Here is an 11,054-nt window from a genome sequence, read left to right on the forward strand (position 1 = left end):
GCTCTGTTGGAGGATTGAGAAAAGATTAATCTTTAGAGAACCTGTGAAGAATTCAATGGTGGAAGAACTTGGGATCAACCGCTTTTTATTTTGCTATTTTAATCTCTTTTATATTTTTGCACAACTATCTCAAACCCCCTTTTTATCTTTATTGTTATTGCTAACTTTTATTGCTTGCAGATAGATTTTAAACCCTGATCAATTGATTTTACTATTGGATTCGTTGGGAGACGACTTGGGGACATTTGTCCACAATTATACTATCATCTCTCTAGTGTTAGACAAGTCTACGCTAGAATCATATTAATTTGACAGCAAAACGACACTATCAAATTTGGCGCCGTTGCCGGGGAATTCCAATTTGATTTTGGTTATCAGGTTTTTCTTTCTTATCTGCATAATTTTTTTTTCCCAATTTTTTTTTCTGCATATTTAACCTTTATTTTCTTCCTTTAGTTTTTATTTATTTATTATAGCAATAAAAAACGAAAAATAAAATAAAAAAAATAAAAAATCTAATATTTAGGATATCTGTTATTTTATTTTATTTTGATTTGTTTTTATTTTCTTTTTTTTTATTTTTTTTGTTTTTTTTTTTGTTTTATTTTTTTTTTTTTTTTTTTTTTTTTTTTTTTTTTTTTTTTTTTTTTTTTTTTTTTTTTTTTTTTTTTTGTTTTTTTTTTTTTTTTTTTTTTTTTTTTTTTTTTTTTTTTTTTTTTTTTTTTTATTTTTTTTTTTTTTTATTTTTTTTTTTTTTTTTTTTTTTATTTTTTTTTTTTGTTTTTTCTTTTGTTTTGTTTTGTCATCTTTATTTATTTCTATTTTTGTTTTTGTTTACTGTTTTTATTTTCTATATTTTATTTATTTTTACATAATATTTTTTTTTCTTTTCTTTTTTTCTCTCTAACTATTTTTTTTAAAGCATTAAGTGTAGCATTTGCATTAGTTTTTATTTTTATAGGATTTTGCATTTAGGGTAGACACTTCAGTTGCTACTCTTTAAGTTTTTAAATTGAAAGCAATTCAGGGAAGACTCTGGCTAGGAAAGACTTGGTTTTTAAGTTTGTCCGCTTGTGACTCACCTCTCTTTCCTGGGAGTTTACTTGGTTTGCTTTTCAATTAAAAAAAAAAGTTTGCTCTGAGGCGTCTAATAGGTGTTGGTGTCCATTACATATCTCCCCTGTTTTCAATTCTAAAATGGAACGGAAATTAGCTGAACAAATTTACAATTATGATAATCATTGTGAGCCATATTTGCAGCAATCTTCACAGTTTTATAAGCAGCTTTTACAACAATGTGAACCCTACTTTCAACAGCCTCAAAATTATAATTCATATTATCAACAATGTGAGCAGCCTTTGCAGCAATGTGAACCCTACTTTCAACCGCCTCAACATTATAATTCATATTATCAGCAATATGAACAACCTCTGCAGCAATGTGAACCTCACTTTCAGCAGCCTCAACGTTATAATCCATATTGTCAACAGTCTTATGAGCAACCTCAACAACAACCATATTATCAGCAAAACTATTTTGATGAAAGCAACATCTTTTCAACCATTTGTGCAAACTGATAATACTCCTCGTAATCTTGAAGAACCAACTTTAGAGGAGTTGATGAGGAAAATGACGGAGAGTAACACAAAATTTCAAGAATGGCGGCTGAAAAATCAATTCAAAAGGAAGAACCAAGGCAAATAAAGGAGGTCAACATGAAATATGATCAAGAATGGGCGGCTAAAAATTGCAATTCAAAAGGAAGAACCAACTTTAGAGAGTTGGTGAGGCGGATGGAGGAGATGAACATGAAATATGATCAAGAATGGGAGGCTAAAAAAATTCTAATGCAAAAGGAGGCTGATGTTATAGCAAGAAGAGAGAAAACTGATCAAATGATTGGAGAGATTGCAGATTATGTTCAAGAGATGAAATCACCTCATGATCCAGATATAACTCTTGATCCAGACACTGATGGAATGTCTAACCTTGAAGCACCTACCTCTGCCATAGACACTCTCGAAAAGAAGTGGGGCATATCAACTGTTTAAAGTTAATCCGAATGATTTGCATGAAGCTGAGCTAGCTGAACCTAAGATTGCTACACCATTGAATGCTACTGTCCAACCTCTACTGATGGAGGAGAAATCATTGCTAAATCATGAGGAATTAAAAGTTGTGACATGTGAAGATCATTTAGTGCATCACATAAACACTGAGGATGAAAATGTGTTTGAGTTTCTAGGAGATTTTAACTTCTCCAATCCAATTAAATGTACAGATGTTGAGATAGAATGCACTAACTCTTGTGATGCAGGTCTTGATAGAGAAGTTGTTGATGCTGCTATACTTGCGAATCTACTGAAAAAGATTGTGCACTAGCAGATGGCTCTGACATAGTTTTGGAGGTAATACAAGAAGAGGAAGAGCAATGTTACCCATCCTTCAAGTAGACACTGCTAGTGGAGAAAAGATGATATTATTCTTCCATCCTTAAAGCTTCAAAGAGTACAACCTCCACTATTTAAGGTGAAGCCCATATCACTCATTCCATCATCTCCACTGGCTACACCTTCTATCATAATTGGAACGTTTGAAAGCAGCCTTTACCAGCCACCACCACCTCCTAACTTACATTTCATTCCATCTCCCACCCCAACTAGACCGTCTACCCTAGCTAGACTGTCTAGCCTTAGACCACCCTTAGACGATCCTCAAACAGCTAACCATATCAGATCGTCTATGATGAATAAATTTTTGTCTTCCATCTATACTCTAGAAAGTACCATCATCCATTCATGGAAGAAACTGTACCATTTCACACGCCCTCCAGACCTACCCCAGTTCCATCCACTATTTCAAGGCTCTTCATCATAATATTTTGTTACATAGTTTACCAAGGTACTGCATGCTTTGTTAGATGCTCCCAGCTAATAGTGTTACACCACTGTGGATGAAGAGTCTTGGCTTATACTGTAGAGGGGATGTTGAAACAGCTGCGACTGCCACTCCTCAAGCTGAATGAGGGAGTACTTCTCCTCACTTTATTATACACATTTATTTGTGATTTACATTGAGGACAATGTAATGATTTAAGTGTGGGGAGGAGAATCATAGTTTAGGATTATACTTTTTGTTTTTTATTATATTTTTTTTTTGTTCTGTTAAAATAAATAAGCTTTTAGGATTGTCTAATGGCTGACATGTTTTATAATTCTTGAAAATCTTGGTTTCTTGATATTTTTTGGATTTCTTAAAAATTGATAAATGAGTTGGTTATAGAAAATTTGGGTTGAATCTTTTGATAGAATGTCCCTAGGAGTTTTGAGCCTTAATTGATATATCATTTAATACTCTTTTAGTGTGTTTTCACTCATGATTGCTTATACTCTAGAACTAGCTTGATTCTTTGTTTTACAATTGTGATTTACGTGCATGAATTGATATGATTGAGGCATTCTTTGTTTAAATTAACCCACTAGCCATATTAGCCTACCTTTATGATAATCCATTGTTAGCCCTTGAGCCTATGGCCTTTTTCTTATTTTAACCCTCATTACAAGCCTCAAAACAGAAAAACCATGTTGTCCCTACCTTAGAAGATAAAGGACTTTGAAATCATTTGGGAATAGATTTTGAATAAGTGTGGGGGTGTATCTCATTTTCATAATTTACCTCTTCAGTTTTAAAGGAAAAAAAAGAAAGGGGTAGAAAAAAAAGGAATACAACAAGAAAAAGAAAAGTAAAGCAAAATAAAGAAAATAAGACTGGATCCTCTAATACATTGGATTGACTGTCTACTATATGAAAAAAAATGATATCTTGAAATAAAAAGAGGAGTTGAATTGTCATAATACTTACACTTGTTTTTTAGACCTATGCTCTATTGCTCCTTGTTTTTCTATGGTTTTAAGCCTATTTCCCACTTTTTACCTACCTTTACCTTAGCCTCATTACATCCCTTATGAAGACCTCTTGATCTTTGATTGCATGTTTTTTTTTCGATTGTTATGAATATTAGAGTCTGTAAGCATATGGTAGTGTTGTCTACATGGGTGCTGAGTGTAAATACAAACCCTAAACACTTGAGAGTAGGAGAGTGTCCAGTAAAGTTCTGTCAATTTTGATTCAACCTTCGATTTTAATTACTGCTTGTATATTAAAATATAGGAATTTTCATTCACATTTTCTTGATTCCTTGATTTCTTGAAATTATATCATGTCTTTCATTATGAATTCTTAGAATTTCTATTTGTTATTTGCATTTTTTTTCTTTTCTTTTAAACCTTAGAATGTTTTGCCCGGGAGTGCAAAAGGATAAGTGTGGGGGTATTTGATGAGCATATATTATTCACACTCACTAGCCTTATTCATAGATTATTGGACTATAATAATAAATAAATCCATTGTTTAATTAATATTCTTATAATTGGGTTTATTTGGGCCTTAACTATTATTATTGTTAATTTTGTCTTTTAGAGTAAATTATCCAAGGAACATCTACCTTTGTGAATGGCCAAATATGCAAAAGTCCAAGTGCTTCTTGAACCAAAACAGAAAAAATATTCTGAGGAGAAAAAGAGAAAATAAAAGCTACAAGATTCCAGAAACAGAATTGGAAGCAAATCTTCTGCAAAATAAAAAGAATTATGGAAAGTAAAATTGTTTACAAAATCTAAACTGCAATATTTTCCCAAGATCCTTGGAGCAGAAAAGCCTATAAAAGGACACAAGCATCAAGGATAAAAGGGGAGAGCTTCATAGGATTTTCTTAGTTATTTTCTTCTTAGTAATTCTTTTGTTTGCCTCCGCATGGAAGGCTAAACCTTTTGGTTGATTCTTTTGTAATCCCCATTGAGTTCTGAGGTTTTGTTCAATAAAAGTTTCGATTTTTAATTCTCTATAGCAGTTGTTTTTATTGTCTAATCTCCTGGAAAACTGGTTTTGTGAGAGGTTGTACTTGAACGCATGATTGATAGAGTCTTCCTTATCTTAAACTTTGGTTCTTATTAGTTCGCATGTTCTAATTAATTTCTTGGGCGCATGATTCAAGGGAGAGGAGTAAGCATTCCCATGGAGTATACACATGGAACAAATGGGTATTGATTAAACTAGTAGACGCATGCTTTACTGGTGAGTTTCAGTTGAATCAGATCGGCGCATGTTCAATCTGGTTTAGCTCTGTTGGAGGATTGAGAAAAGATTAATCTTTAGAGAACCTGTGAAGAATTCAATGGTGGAAGAACTTGGGGATCAACCGCTTTTTATTTTCTATTTTAATCTCTTTTATATTTTATGCACAACTATCTCAAACCCCCTTTTTCTCTTTATTGTTATTGCTAACTTTTATTGCTTGCAGATAGATTTTAAACCCTGGTCAATTGATTTTACTATTGGATTCGTTGGGAGACGACTTGGGGACATTTGTCCACAATTATACTATCATCTCTCTAGTGTTAGACAAGTCTACGCTAGAATCATATTAATTTGACAGCAAAACGACAGCTATCAGATACCATGTAAGGAAAACAGAGAAGAAGAAACAGAGTTTTAAGAAGCAAAAAACAGTAATTCTGTATTATTTGAAAATATACCACTAAGGGTATATTTATAGAATACAACAATACAGTATATTCAGAAACTAACTATAGCTGATGAATACCCTAAATACCCCTGTATAAGGCTAACATTAGATGGGTTCACATACATACTTAACAATTCCTTAAAATCTCATATATATTAAACAGAAAGACAAGCACAGAAATAATAAAATTGAAGAAAAAAAAAAGGAACAATACTAACCACATGTTAAAATGAATGTCATTCCTAAGGGGTTAATTGCATCATAATCTGGTATAAAACATTGTGGTATTCCAGTTGAGCATGTGTTGTAGCTCAGAGTAACTTCCAATAAAAGTACAATGTTCCTCATCACAATTACGTTTTTTCTCGTTGACTCTCTATTTATGGAATTTGCATTCGACGTTTTGTTCATTTAAAACGTTCAAAGCAATTTGAATGTAACTCACTTGTGTTACATAGAAAAGGATGACATTCATCCGATGAACATCGAAAAAGTACACAATTATGTGAAACTTCCATGCAAATAGGGTAGATTATATCTTTCCAATTATTTCATATCTCCATGCTGATCAAATTAGACATTCCTATATTAATTAGTTCAGGAGCATAAATTTGTATTCAAAATGCATTATAGGTTGCATAAATTTGTATTCAAAATGCATTATAGGTTATTGAAAAATTTAGAACTTAGATACAAATTATGAATATTGGTTCTTTGTATTTATTTTAAGTAATTAAATTAAGGTATTATCGAGTAATACATAATTAAACAAAATTAGTAGGAAAAACTCCAAGTTACAAGCTAATTAGGTATAATCCGCTAATTAGGTATAATCCGCTAATCATGAATTCTATCATTATTAAATTAATTGCATATAATTGCGTACAATATTGCATACAATAATTATGTATAATTTGATAATTATTATTTCCTTAATACTCCCCTCAAGTTTAAAGTTGGTAGGTGAAGATCATGAACCCAACTTGTGTCGTAGCGTCAAAATTGTTCATTGCCTAATGACTTCGTAAAATATCTGTGAGCTGATACTGTGTCAGTACATATGAATGATTGATTATCCCGGCTTGTAATTTTTCTCGCACAATGTGGCAGTCTATTTCAATGTGTTTTGTGCGTTCATGAAATATTGGGTTTGCTGCTATATGTAATGTCGCTTGATTGTCACAGAAAAGTTGAGCTGACAAGTTATATGACACATTTAAATCCTGTAACAGATATCGCAACCAAACTATCTCCAAACAAGTATTGGTCATCGCGCGGTATTCTGCTTTCGGTTTTTTTTTTTTTACTTTCATGAGATGATAGAAGAACCAAGAAAAATGCAATACCCAGATACTGATCTCCGAGTTGTCTGACAACCTCCCAGTATGAGTCGCAATAAGCTATCATTGTCAGATTGTTCTCGGATGGCAATAGCAATCCTTGTCCCGATGATCCTTTGATGTACTTTAGGACTAGAATTGCGGCATCCCAATGAGGTTTCCGTGGAACCTGTATATATTGACTTAGGGTCCAAATCGAAAATGCTATGTCAGGCCGAGTAACCGTGAGGTATATCAGTCGTCCCACAAGTTGCATGTATTTGACTGGATCCTTTAATAACTCTCCATCGTCTGGTGTGAGTTTTAGGTATTGCTCCATTGAAAATTTGTCTGGACGAGCACCTGTGAGTCTTGTATTCTGCAAAATATCAAGTGCATATTTTCTTTGTGACATGTAAATACCAGCTTTGGAACGGGAAAATTCAATCACTAGAAAATATTTTAAGTCTCCAAGATCTTTAATGAGAAATTGTTGTAATAGACAGTCTTTAACACACTGGATTTATGTCAAATCATTTCCTGTCAAAAGAATATCGTCCACATAAATCAAAATGCAGTAAATGATGAGTTATTTGTCTCGTGAATACAGAGTAGTTTGTCTTAATCACATGAGAAGATGTTGAAAACCATGTTCAGGATGCTTGTTTGAGACCATAAAGGGATTTGTTGAGTCGACATACAATGTTCTCCCTGTCGATGATGCCCCGGGTGGCAAATCCATGTAAATAATTTCATGCAATGTGCCATGTTAAAAGACATTTTGCACATCTAGCTGGTGAGTAAACCAAATACTGGTTGCTGCAATGGTGAGGAGACACCTCAAAGTTGTTTAATTTTGTTGTTGGTGAAAAAGTTTCAGAATAGTCGACACCTTCAATTTGAGTGTACTTCTTTGCGACAAAGAGCGTCTTATATCTGTCGGCGCTGATATTTGAGTTGTACTTTATTTTATAGACCCATTTGCATCTGATGGGTTTCTGCCCACCGGGTAACGGTGTCAAGGTCCACGTTTGATTTAGCAATAAGGCAGAAAACTCTTCGTCCATTGCTTTTTGCCAATTTGGATAAAGGATAGCTTGAGCATAGTGTGAGGTTCTTTGGTGGTTGTGATGTTAGCAAGATATGCACTATGTGTAGAAGAAAATCGTGAATTAGAAAGAAAATTATGCATATGATGTCTGGTTCCATTCGGCCGGTCTTGGGCAGTGGTTAAATGATTGGCTTGGGATCCCGTTACGTAGTCTTGAAGCTAGGAAGGTGGGGTTGATGGGCGACTGGATCGTCAAACAGAAATGTCGATTGGAGAAGTTTCGGTAATGGGTGCTAGACTTCTTGGCATGGGAGAATAAGGTAGGTCTGCTGGAGGTTCAGGTGCATTATGACGAGTAGGAGAAGAATGTTGGTTTGATGGAGGTTCAGGTGCATTGTGACGAGTAGGAGAAGAAGGTTGATTGAGTGAATGTTGGACATGAGTGGGTAAGTCAATGTCAATAGTGGGCAAAATACCTTGTAATGGAGGTAAGGATTGCGTCTAAGACTGTTGGCAGAATGGGAAAACACTTTCATGGAAGATGACATCCTTACTTGTAAAAAAGTGCATGCATCTATATCAAATAATTTGTTTGTTTTTTTATTGAGAGTATAACCAATGAAGATGCACTGTGGAACGCGTGGATCAAATTTTTTTGCTTAGGTGAAACAACAATGTCTATGTTTGCGTTCTACTACTCAGTGTAGACACAAGTGTGTTAACATTCAATACCCTTTTGAGAAAAAAGTTACACATAGAAAAAAATTTCAATCCGTTGTCAACGCGGATGGTTTAATAGATGCCTGAAATTGATTTTGTGCAAAAGTAATGAATGATTCTAAGAGATGTTGGGTTCAGACTTGTTATTCATAAGAAATAACCAAGTACATCTAGTATAGTCATCGACTATAGTGAGAAAAAAACTTTTTCCAAAATGAGTTGGGGTTTTATGAGGACCCCAAATGTCATGGAGAATGAGATTTTATTGTGCTTAAAGGAAAGGGTAGCCTTGTTTGTTTAGCTTTGGGAAAAATACTACGCCGAAGAAGGATGTCCGAGGCGCTTGTGCCATAAATTAGGGTCATTCGAAATTTGAGATGCGTGGGCTTGGTTTGTAAGAGGGGACATGTAGTTAAGCCTCCGTGTTGTTTACCCGGGCCAATCATCCTTCCCGTAGCCAAGTCTTGCAAAACACAACCATGTGGAGTAAAAACGACATAACAATTTAGTGATCTGGTTATCTTACTAACGAACATGAGATTTAAATTAAAAAATGAACGCAAAGAACATTTTTAGAGTGATTTGTCATTGAATTTAATTGTGCCCGTAGATGAGATGGGTGCAGTTGAGTTTGTGAGCAGATTAACATTTGGAATAAATGATGATGAAGTGTGTGTGAAAAATTGTGAATCAGATGCCAATATGATTGTTTGCTCCGCTATCCAAAATCCATGGTTTTGTAAAAGCATAATTAATAGACGAGTTATGGGCAAGCAAACCTGCAGCGCTACATGACACTTTTACCGTTATTATTGAGCGAGTAAATAGCCTTTGCCAATTGCTGAATTTTGCTCGGTAGTGAAGCCTTGTACGAGATTTCTATCGGACTCGTTACTGGTGTCTTCTTTGCCAGACATGATGTCTTATTTAGCGGATAAAAATGGAGAGGCTGTCACACCAAGATCGATGCTCTGATACCATATTTAAGAAGTGGACTTTAAGCCTAATCAACCTCATAAAACAAACTTATAAGGTGAAGTTTGCACCCACTTATATACAATGAAATGTCCTCATCTCTAGTCGATGTACCATCTTCTTATATGGTATCAGAGTCATTTTCGAGCCCATCTTAGCGAGAATTTGTTGGGTTCATCAGGTCACCCGCTATCTCGGACCACCCATAACATATATCTCCACGCACGAGTTGGTAGCCTCGGTGTGAGGGGGGTGTGTTGAAGATCCCACATCGACTAGAGATGAGGACATTTCATTGTATATAAGTGGGTGCAAACCTCACCTTATAAGCTGATTTTATGAGGTTGAGTTAGGTTTAAAGTTCACTTCTTACACGATCTTCTAACATTTTTAATTTGATAACCTTATGTCTTGTATCTTATAGGTTGTATTGTTTCCAAGAAGAACCATCCTAAATTTTTTCAGTTTCTAAGATCTCAAAGAACTCATTCGTATGATACTTGTGATAAGTACATCTTGAGTCTGTCCTCTGTGTATCAGAATTAGATGCCACCAACATTCCTGCAGACTCATAACTATCAAACGCTATAACAACATCAACATACTCTTTCTTGAACTGAGATTTATTGCCTTTCTCATTCCTCTTATATGGATAACTCGACTTGAAGTGACATTTCTTGTGGTAGCTTGTGTTAGATCATCTAATGAATATTGATTTAACTTCTTTCACTTAAACTCAATTTTTTTGTTTTCCTTTGACTTCAACATATTTAGACTCAACCAATTATTCTCTTTAGATTCTTGAAACTTCTGAGGCTCCTTATAAAGTCCCTATTGAAGTTTGCATTTCCTAAAAAATAATGGTATTCCTTCGCAAACTACAACATGTCTTTAAATGTATCCATATATAATAATAAACTTCTCAATATCAAACTTGATAGTCATATCTTCAACTTCTTGACTTTCTTTTTCTAATTTCCACCGATAGAGTCAATTGTTGGATTCACAACAATAATGAAATAAGAAAATATAAAATATATTGAAAGAAAACATTTTTATTAATATTGAAAGATTTTATAGACAAACAACAATATATAAAATATCATTACATTAACTATCTCTATATACATAAAATCTAAGGATTGGAATACAAAATCATTTAAGTAAATTGTTTAAGACTGTTAGAACAATATACATTATAGATTATCATTTTAATATTACTAAACGATTTCTAATAAACAATATTTACTCAATTCCATTATACAGTGAAATTGTCTAATGGAACTCTCCAGTAAATCAAACATAACTTAGAACTAATCATCACAATTAAATAAAAAAAAGTTATTGTATATTATCATATCATGATTATAGAATTTTCATTTAGAAATGATTGCCTGTCTGTTG

Source organism: Phaseolus vulgaris, unplaced genomic scaffold (assembly GCF_000499845.2).
Source record: "Phaseolus vulgaris cultivar G19833 unplaced genomic scaffold, P. vulgaris v2.0 scaffold_30, whole genome shotgun sequence".
In the NCBI taxonomy this organism is placed as follows: domain Eukaryota; kingdom Viridiplantae; phylum Streptophyta; class Magnoliopsida; order Fabales; family Fabaceae; genus Phaseolus; species Phaseolus vulgaris.